The following is a 9,409-nucleotide window of genomic DNA, read 5'->3' on the forward strand; positions in this document are numbered from 1 at the left end:
ATATGGCCATCATCTCCTAAATAGCCGGCCGACCGTGTCTTGCGTCCTCATAGCTTGCTAGGTATCTTCTAGCGCCCCGAAGGAGGATGGAGTACACGGAGGCGGGGCGGCAGCCGGCTGCCGTGGAGATGTCCGCCGGGAGGGAACGGTGCCGGTCCAGTTTTTCGGAGGTGTTTATAGAAATAGAGTTTGTGTACGTGTGTTCATAGGAGTGAGTGTGTGTTGTGAGCGTCTGCGTTGTACTATACTAAAAAAATATAGCAAATATCTCCGGTTAAGTTTTAATAAGTTGAAAATATTTTTTTGCAATATAGTACAAATGTTGACGCTGACGTGCACACACTCACATATATGAATACACGTACGCAATCTTACCCGACTCTATGAACACGTATGAGAGAGAATAAGTCGATTGATGAAGTCACCACGAGTATTTTGGATATACTCCGTATTATCTACCATTAAAAGAATAGCGGCTGCGCAGCACAACACACGGTAATCCGGAGGGCCGGGGTTAGTTTTGGCTCCGGAAAGGAAAATACAGGCCGCCGCCTCTCGTGCTGCGTGCGAAACATGGGGCGGTGGGACCGAATAATGACCTTATCCGGTTTGGGTAAACTCGGTTCGGAGGCGGATGGAAACTTTTTTTTTAATACTCCCTCCGGTCATCAATAGATGACGTTCCGACAAGATTTTTTAGTTTAATTTAGTTCAAAGTTCTAGTTTGAAACGACATATATTTGAATATAGAGGGAGTATATCCTCATTTGGCTTTCGTAATTGAGAACATATCTAATGCAAACCACAATTTCGTGAAAACCTGTGTAAACAACGGCAAAAAAGTCGTCTAAATTCAACAAAAAAATCACACATGTAAATGATATGATGATACACAGTCTTGTAAAATATCTTGTCCAAACTCAACTTCGTTTGTGAGATATAAAAATAACAAATTTCTAACAAATCATCTGGACAACTTCCTGGCTTGAAATTTGTTCTTTTTATATCTCACACACGTAGTCGAGTTTGGACAAGATGTTTTACAAGATTATGTATCATCATATCATCTGGATGTATGATTTTTTTTGAATTTAGACGACTTTTTTATCGTGGTTTACACGAGTTTTCATGAAATTATGGTTTGCACTAGATATGTTCCCCTCGTAATTACACGTAAATAGTAATGTGATCCACGAAGCATCTAGAGGGAAGGGTGGCCGTGCCCAATTCCCGATTAGCGGCTGCCCCCGCTCATTGATCACACGGTAACGTGTGGAGCATCTGACGATGTCATCGGGCGGTAAAAAATATCGAATCGTGCCAATTGTGTCGATCAGATGTTAAATCTAGAATTGGGGTTTGAGGCGGCGATCCACCATAGTCCGGAATGGTTTAGCGGGAAGCCGGTGCTGACGAGCTCGCCCCGATTGATGATGGTGTGTAGTGGCCGCAACGTTAGCTTAGGGGTGGAGGATCACAGATGCCACTATGCCAGGGACGACCACCCTGGTGGTTGTGTGCTAGTGCGACGTTACAAGGAAGAGGTTTTTTTTTTGGGAACAAGAAAGGAAGAGGTTGCGGTGACGGGAAAAGGGATCGAGAAAGGGTAGGGTGAGGATTGGATGGAGCACAACAATGGCACGTTTTCATGTCGATCTTTTTAGGGGGCTTTGACTTTCACGTCAATTTTGAACTTTTATGAAGATGAACTCACATATGCAAGCAGATGCCACTGCTATGGGCCTATTTGAAAAGTTTTTTTTACGGGTTTTAGGTTCATATGTTTTGAATAAATTGAAATACTATAAAAAACTAGATCTGCAGGGTATAAGATAGCTCCGGACATTGTGCTTAAGAAGAAGAACTTCTCACACAGGTCGAGACAACCTCCAAACTCCTGCCCCGCCCATACACAGCGGCACTGCAGCTCATGTGAGACTAACCAGACTTAGACTTTCGCGTGGAGCGGGTGAGAGAACTTTTTTCCACGCACACATAACTGCGCACCTCTAGCTGAAAGTCCGCCCCGCGAGGGTTCGAACCCTGGCTGACAGGGTGCAAGCGCACAACTTCGACCATACGTTCGCTCGAAATACTAGTGTGAAGCCGTTTTACATATAGATGTCCATGTAGCCCGTAGCCCGTTAGCCCGCCCGAAGCACGGCCAATTTGGCCCGGCCCGGTCCAAACCGTGCCCGGGCTGGCCCGGCCCGCTCCCCGTGCCCGGGCTTGGGCCGTCACCCCAGCCCGTGGGCTGGCACGGCCCGGCACGGAATTAGCAGGCCGGCCCGGTAGCGGCCCGCTAACTCCCAAGGCCTACCGAAGTATTAAACATACAGCCCAGCCCACAGCCAGTCAACCCTAGCGCCCCCATCCCCCGACACCGTCCGACTCCTCTATCCCCCGACTCGACTCCCTGCCGCCTCCTCGCGCAGTGCTCCTCCCCTCCGCGGCTCCGGCGCTCCGCCCTCGCGCAGCAGGCCCCGCCCCACCCGACTCCTCGACTCCGTCGTCCGCCCCGCCACCTCCTCTGCTCGGCTGACTCCGCCCCGCCGCCTCCTCCGCTCCGCCGACTCCTCGACTCCGCCGCCTCCTCGGCTCCAGCCCACCGGCCGGCGGCGGCGGGCTTCCTCGGCTCCGACCCGCTGGCCGGCGGCGGCGGGCTTCCTCAACTCCTCGACGCCGCCCCTTGCGCAACCCTAGCCGGCTCGGCTAGCCCCTAGATCTAGCGCCGCTTCGTGGGCTGCCGTCGCCGTGGCCGCGCCTCTCCGCGGCCACCGCCGTCGCCTCGCCGGTCCCGCGCCTCCTCTCCGCCGCCGTCGCCGCCTCGCCGTTCCCGCGCCTCGCCGGTCCACCGCGCCGCCTCCCGCGGCCGAGCACCGGCGCCCCCATCGTGGGCCGCGGGGGGCCCGAGCCCGAGAAGCAGGTCGGGCTTTGCGGGCTGGCCCGGCACGAAACAGGCCCACGGGCCCGTGCCTGGGCCGTCAGCGGAGTCCGTGGGCTGACCCGGCACGGCCTGCTAATGAATAGGGCCGGGCCTGGCACGGCCCGGAGATGACCGGGCCAGGGCGGGCCCGGGCGCGGGCCGGGCCGGGCGGCCCGAATGGACATCTATAGTTTTACATGCCTAGGTAAAAATTAATTAGAAAGATGAAGCCACTGCCGTGTTCCGCTTCACCGGTGAAGCTGTTTGGGAAGAGTCCTCGTTATCAGCCCTTAAGCCTCATAATTTGCTGAATTTGACCAAGAGATTACCCGTACCAACTAACGCAGGCTGCAGGCAGTTCCCACAACAAAAAGATCGCGTCCCGGAGCCAAAGACGGTACTACCACCGTCTCAAAATAAATATATCTAAAGAGTTTAAAATTTGTCTCATAAAAATATTAATTTTAACCCATCTAGCACAAAAGACAAGACAGTTTTCGAAATACTACTCATCACAAAAGATAAAAAATATTTTAATAATTTTATTTACACATAATATTAATTTGCGTACTTAGTTTTAAAATTATATTTATTTTAGTACGGAGGGAGTACACTGCGAGAAAGATGAAGGCCGCGTTTAGTTCGTGAAAAGTTGGGTGAAAAGTCACCGTAGCACGTTTCGTTGTTATTTGACAAATAATGTCCAATCATGAATTAATTAGACTTAAAAGATTCATCTCGTGCGAATCAGTTAGACTATGTAATTAGTTATTTTTTTAACTATATTTAATGCTTCATGTATGTGTCGAAAGATTTGATGTGACCGGTACTGTAGGAAAAATTTTGGGAACTAAACGGGGCCGAAAGGAAGCGGAAAAGAATACAAGATGGCAGCAAGCGGCAAGCGCGACGAGACGGCTCTGCCCTGCTGTGCTCTGTCTTTGCGCGGAGAGGGACGCGCGCGCCACCGGGAGATCGAAACGTGTCCGCCGCAACCCCCACACGCGCTGTACTGCCTCCTGTCCTCTCTCTCCCTCGTGGCGGCTCCGCCCACGCGGCCACGCGCGCGCACGCAGACTTCAGCCCTGCCCCTACCCCCCTACTCTACCGCTGCTGCGGCCGGTGGTGTGGTCTACTGTACTGGAGCACCCCTCCAGCCCTCCTTCCCTCTCTCTCTATGGGCTCATGATGGCGGTGGGATGGGGGGAGAGAGTATCCACCAGCCACTGGTGCGAGCCACTGTCCCCTCCTCGTCTCTCTCTCCTGTCCTGCGCTATGGATAAGAGGGAGGGGAGAGAGAAAGAGGGACGGTACAGTACTGCTGCGCCGGGCGTGGTCCAGAGGCTGGCCTCTGCCTGTGCCGCCGGTGTGGGCCCAACCTCCCAGGGGCCCACGAGCCGAGCCGACTCGAGAGAGAGCTCGTCGTCGGCTCGGCTCGGCTCGGCTCATCAGCGAATGGATTTGAGGTGGCTGTGGATTTTTTTTTGTGAGGTATCTCAAATGGGCTAGGTTTTTTTTTGAGGGGTTGGAAATGGGCTAGGTGACCCAAACAAACAGTGGACCATTGCAACCATGAATTCGATCAGGCCCATCAATTTATTTGCTAAAGGATTCCTTTGCGAAAACACCGGTCCAGCCGCGCACCGGCCCACCGCCTCGAATCAAGACAAAACAATCCCGGAGCCAACCTCGCCGCCGCCGCCTCCTCGCCGACGGCCGACCCGTGCCGCCCCCTCGGCATGTGCGCCCCGCTCCCGCCACCGCCGCCCGCCCGCCCCGCGCGGTACGACTTCCTCAGCTCCAAGCCGCCGCCCAACTATGTATGTTGCCTGTTTGGGCCGCGGCGCCACCGGCTTCACCACCCGCTCCGGCATCGGGCCGGCCCGCGCGGCGCCCTACCTGACCGACCGCTCCGCCGCCGCCGCCGCCGTCCCAGCAGCCGGCCGCGGCCGCGGGAAGGAGCACGGCGAGGACGACGGCGGCGACGAGGAGAAGGGGTACGACGAGAACCGAGGGCAACTGCGCCGGGCTCTTCTCCAACTCCGACTAAGACGTGGCTACAATGACAGCGTGGCTGTGAGTGTGAGGGAGTGTCCCGAGAACGAGGATGTTTGGCTAGTCCAGATGAGGCAAAGGCTGTCATTGCGCGGGGTCTGATGTCAAATTCCAAATGCTGTGAAGCTTTGGTTTGCAGGCAGCAAAATTAGAGACTAGTGAAGAGCAGGGTGTGTTGAGGAAAGGGTTGGAGCATATTCCTGATTCACTTCGGCTGTGGAAGGCTGTAGTTGAGCTTCCAAATGAGGGGTGTTTCTTCACAGGGCTGTATAGTGTTGCCCGCGGCATGTTGAGCTTTGGATTGCCCTTGCGAGGCTGGAGACCTATGAACAAGCAAGGTAGGAACTTAAAAAGGCGAGGGAGAAGCTTCCGGAGGAGCCTGCTATTTGGATTACAGCTGCGAAGCTCAAGGAGGCTAATGGGAACACACACTCAGTTAGCGGGGTCATTGAGAGAGAGCTATCAGATCTCTACAGAGAGAAGGAATGGATATTGATAGGGACTAGGGAGGCGTGGCTTAAGTAAGAAGAAGCTTCGGAGCATGCTGGATTTGTGTTGACTTGTCAGGCTATTGTGAAGAACACCATTGGCATTGGTGTTGATGATGAGGATCGGAAGCGTACCTGGGTTGCTCATGCTGAGGAATGCAAGAAGCACGGTTTGATTGAAATAGCGTGTGCCATCTATCACATGCGCTTACTGTATTCCTTACTAAGAAGAGTATCTGGATCAAAGCAGCTCAGCTTGAGAAGAGCCACGGAACTAGGGAGTCACTTTGTGCGCTCCTCAAGAAGGCTATTAACTACAATCCACGAGCTGAAGTGTTGTGTCTCATGGCTGCAAAGGAGAAATGGCTGGCTGGGAATGTTCCTGATGGTCGGGCCATTCGTCAGGAAGCTTATGCTGCTATACCCAATTCAGAAGAGATCTGGCTGGCAGCATTCAAGCTTGAGTTTGAGAACAATGAGACAGATAGAGCAAGAATGCTTTTGGCCAAGGCCAGGGAAAGAGGAGGCATCGAGAGGGTTTGGATGAAATCTGCAATTGTTGAGGGGGAACTGGGAAATGTTATTGAGGAAAGGAGGCTGCTAGAGGAAGGTCTGAAGCTTTTCCCTTCATTCTTCAAATTGTGGTTAATGCTTGGACAGATGGAGGATAGGACTGGTCATGAAGCGAAGGCCAAGGAAGTTTATGAGAATGGCCTGAAGCACTGCCCAAGTTGCATCCCTCTTTGGCACTCTCTCTATCCAGCCTTAAGGAGAAGATTAGTGGCTTGAGTAAATCGCTTGCTGTCCTCACAACAGCAAGAAAGAAGAACCCAGCTACACCTGGACTCTGGCTTGCAGCAATTCAAGCTGAATTGAGGCATGGGAACAAAAAGGAAGCTGATGCTCTACTTGCCAAAGCATTACAAGAATGTCCAACAAGTGGTATTCTTTGGACTGCATCTATTGAGATGGTGCCATGCCCCCAACGTGAAGGAAAAAGTTTGGATGCTATTAAGTGATGTGATCATGATCCACATGTCCTTGCAACTGTGGCCAAAATTTTCTGGCATTACAGGAAGGTTGATAATGAAGGGAATAAGTCTCTGTACTTGTGGTCTTTGTGGGGCTGTGTGGGGCTGCAGCATGTGGGGCTGCAGCATCTCATTTTTCTGCAGCATGCACTAGCACCATTGCTGCCCTAGAGGACAGCATCTTGGACTGCTTTAGTATCTAGATAGGACAGCAGTTAGTCCTTTCATTTGGCATCTTAGACTAGGAGTAGTCCTTTCATTTGGCATCTTAGACTAGGAGTAGAATATGCCTCAGTGTTGGCTGCCCTGCAGCTGTGTATAAATGTGTTGCCTCCCCTCTCGTTGGATGGCATGACATTGTGAGTGTGAATGAAGAAAAACCCAGAAAACTTCCCCAACTTGAGTGTCATTCTCTCAGCTCAATGAGAGTGAAAATTGAGCTGCTAACATCGAAAATTGAGCTGCTAACATCTGGTATCCGAGCCGTACTTTCCTGTAGGTTAGACATTTCCTGCACTTCTCCCTCCCAAGCAGCAGCTAGCACAGCAGCACCTAGCGCAGCAGCAGCGGCAGTTAGCGCAGCAGCACCTGCTGCACCCTCTACTCCACCTTCCTCACCCGAGCAGACGAGCGGCAGCTCGTCTGAGGCTGCGTCTTCTCCACGCAGCAGCCCCCTGGAGGCGCGCCATGTCCGACGCACCGTCTCAGCGCTCGGTCGCCTCGAGCGCACGGCGTCAGCGAGATGCCGAGCTCGCCGCGGCAGAGGAGCGCAGGCGAGCGACGGCACAAGCCGCTGCAGCAGCGGCGAGGGCGGCCAGGCTGGCTGCAGCGGAGCTGGCGGCGGCCAGGGCGGAGGTGGAAGCAGAGGCGGCGGAGGATGCAGCGCGTGCGGCGGAGGTCGAGGTTGAGACCTTGCGCGGCAGCCTCAGCGGCTCCATCGCCGGCGACGCCACCGCCGACGAGGACCTTGAGGAGTTGGAGAGGGAGAGAGCGCGGGAGCGGACCGCGCGGTGGGCAGCAGTCCACCCCGGCGGCGGCGGCCTGGACGGCGGCGCGCCCGGCGGCGGTCCAGGGGCCCGCGCGCCCGGCGGCGGCCTAGATGGCGGCGCGCCCGGCGGCGCGCCCGGCGGCGGCCCAGGGGGCGGCGCGCCCGGCGACGGCCCAGGGGGCCGCGCGCCCGGCGGCGGAGGCGGCGCCCCTGGCGGCGGCCGCGCCCTTGGCGGCGGCGCGCAGGGCGGTGGCGGAGCTCCTGGCTGGGGTGCGCGCGGCGGCGCCCCTGGCTACCACGGCCTCCAGGCGGTGGTCAGGGACGTCGGTCCCGGTGGTGGGTGGCCCACCCTCACCAAGACCAACTACGTCGAGTGGGCCGCAGTCATGGAGGTGAAGCTCCAGGTGCGGCATATGTGGGAGGCAGTCCAGTACGGCGACGTCGACTACGATGAGGATCGACAGGCGCTGGATGCTCTCATCGCAGCAGCCCCGCCCGAGATGCAGTTCACGCTTTCCAAGAAGCGAACTGCCAAGGAGGCCTGGGACTCCATCGCTGCGGCACGTATCGGCAGCGACCGCGCCCGCAAGACCACTCTCCAGGCACTTCGCAAGGAGTGGGAGAACCTGGCCTTCAAGCCAGGTGAGGATGTTGATGACTTCGCCCTCCGTCTCAACACTCTACTGCAGAAGGTGGTGCAGTTCGGCGACGACACCTACGACGAGGAGAGAGCCGTCGAGAAGCTCTTCCGCTGCGTCCCCGAGAGGTACAGGCAGATCGCTCGCTCGATCGAGTCTCTGCTAGACCTCTCCACCATGACGATCGAGGAGGCGATAGGTCGCCTCAAGGTCGTCGACAGCGACGAGCCACAGCCTCCCTCGGGAGGCATCTTCATCGGTGGGAAGCTCCATCTCACTCAGGAGCAGTGGGAGGCTCGGCGCGGTGACAGGAGGAGGGGGGAGCCCTCTTCCTCGACTGGTGGCCGCAAGCGCGGCAAGCCGCGAAAGGGGCGCGGAGGTGCCCAAGCCGGGGCACGAGGGCGCGCCGAGGGTGGCGCCCGCGGAGATGCTCAGGGCGGCGCCGCTGACAGGCCCAAGGCGGCACGAGACGACGCCTGTCACAACTGTGGCAGGCCCGGCCACTGGGCCAGGGACTGCCCGCAGCGGAGGCGTGGGGGCCAAGCCCACGTCGCGGAGGCCCAGCCGGATGACGAGCCGGCTCTGTTCCTACTCCACGGGGACATGGAGCCGCAGCCGGCGGCACCGCCTGTCACCGCTCTACTCCACCTCGACGAGCCGCGTGCCCGAGTTCTCCTCGGCAACGGCTCCGACGACGACAGGGTCGATGGCTGGTACCTCGACTCCGGCGCCACGCACCACATGACCGGGCGGCGGGAGTTCTTCTCCGACCTGGACGTCGATGTAGGTGGCTCCGTCAGGTTCGGGGACTCCTCCGCCGTGGAGATCAAGGGCGTGGGCTCCGTGATCTTCACCGCCAAGTCCGGAGAGCACCGGATGCTCACCGGAGTCTACTACATCCCGGCGCTGCGGAACTCCATCATCAGCCTTGGGCAGCTCGATGAGAGCGGCTCCCGCGTGGTGATCGACAGCGGGGTCCTCCGCATCTGGGACCACCGTCGCCAGCTTCTCGCCAGGGTGGTTCGAGGGAAGAACCGCCTCTACATCCTCCATGTCGGGGTGGCCCAGCCTCTTTGTCTTGCAGCTCGCAGGGACGACGAGGCATGGCAGTGGCACGAGCGCTTTGGGCACCTCCACTTTGAGGCCCTGAAGCGGCTCGGCGCCAAGGAGATGGTGCGAGGCCTCCCGTGCCTCGACCACGTGGAGCAGCTCTGCGACGTCTGCGTGCTGACGAAGCAGAGGCGGCACTCCTTCCCCCAGCAGGCGAGCTTCCGAGCCAAGGA

At 56.9% G+C, this 9,409-nt stretch overlaps 1 pseudogene; it reads left to right on the top strand.

The window, feature by feature from the left end:
• The first annotated feature begins 4,016 nt into the window (after positions 1 to 4,016).
• On the top strand, positions 4,017 to 6,898 carry LOC120698728 (annotated as a pseudogene).
• Positions 6,899 to 9,409: the final 2,511 nt, after the last annotated feature.

The sequence above is a fragment of the Panicum virgatum genome, chromosome 3K (genome assembly GCF_016808335.1).
Source record: "Panicum virgatum strain AP13 chromosome 3K, P.virgatum_v5, whole genome shotgun sequence".
NCBI lineage: Eukaryota > Viridiplantae > Streptophyta > Magnoliopsida > Poales > Poaceae > Panicum > Panicum virgatum.